Raw genomic sequence first — 981 nt, 5'->3', positions numbered from 1 at the left:
TGTACATTCAAACTATTTAACAACCAGGAAAGTAATATAGAAAATTAAAATTTACAAATACTCCTATTTATTCTCTAACTATATACATGTATAACTGTTTACCAAGTGATATAAATTGTAGTACAAATTGTTCAAGACTAATAACTTCTATATAACTTATTGATGCTTTTTGATATCCTGCTGTGATCTTTTATTTGATCTGTACCTACCTAAAAGCTGCCCCTAGCTGAGCCAGGGGCTGACATGAGGACCTGCATCAATGACAACCCCATTAAAGCAACAGTTACTGGAAAACTTGTTTTCATTAAGAAAAGAATTTTTCCTAATAGCAGTGGTATTCATGGTGTTATATGTGATCTCAGCTTCTATGAAATAACATTTTAGATATTTTGTCTTTATAATTCTCTCTGAATTTTTCAAAATTTTGATTTGTAGCTGTTCATTGCTAATATACAGAAATATAACAATTTTGTATATTGACCTTATAGCTTGAGACCATGCTAAACGCACTTAGTTCAAGTAGCTTTTTTGTAGATTCTTTAGAATTTTCCACATAAACAATTATGTAAATAGAGACAGTTTTATTTCTTCTATTCCAATCTGTATGCTTATTATTTTTTTCTTGCCTTACTGCTTTGGTTTAGAATTCTAATACAGTATTAAATAGGAGTCACGAGAGCAGACATCCTTGCTTTGTCCCCAATATTAGCAGAAAGCATTCTAGTCCCATAAGATCAATAAAATCCTGGAAACTATCTTTTAAGCCATGAATTTTACATTTTAAGTAAATTATTAAAACCTGGTATGTGAAACAGTTGAAGTTTTGTTGATCAAAATATTGCTGTCTTGATTTAGAATTTTTCCAAAAAGTTGTTTTCTCATTTGAGTAAATATGTTCTGCAACCAGCAAGGACTGGAAATCTAGATTGTAATGATTTGCTCTTATCAATTAATTTTTTCTAAGGTTCTATCATGTGCATG

At 30.1% G+C, this 981-nt stretch overlaps 1 protein-coding gene across 1 annotated transcript in view; it reads right to left on the bottom strand.

Moving 5' to 3' along the window:
- Window positions 1-981, bottom strand: part of DCTN6 (dynactin 6) — an 11,704-nt gene that overhangs the window by 3,978 nt on the left and 6,745 nt on the right. The gene's annotated exons all lie outside the window — the stretch shown is intronic.

The sequence above is a fragment of the Propithecus coquereli genome, unplaced genomic scaffold (genome assembly GCF_000956105.1).
Source record: "Propithecus coquereli isolate 6110/MARCELLA unplaced genomic scaffold, Pcoq_1.0 Scaffold304, whole genome shotgun sequence".
NCBI lineage: Eukaryota > Metazoa > Chordata > Mammalia > Primates > Indriidae > Propithecus > Propithecus coquereli.
The sequence above is the reverse complement of the archived record's forward strand: the minus strand, read 5'-3'. Positions and strand labels throughout refer to the sequence as shown.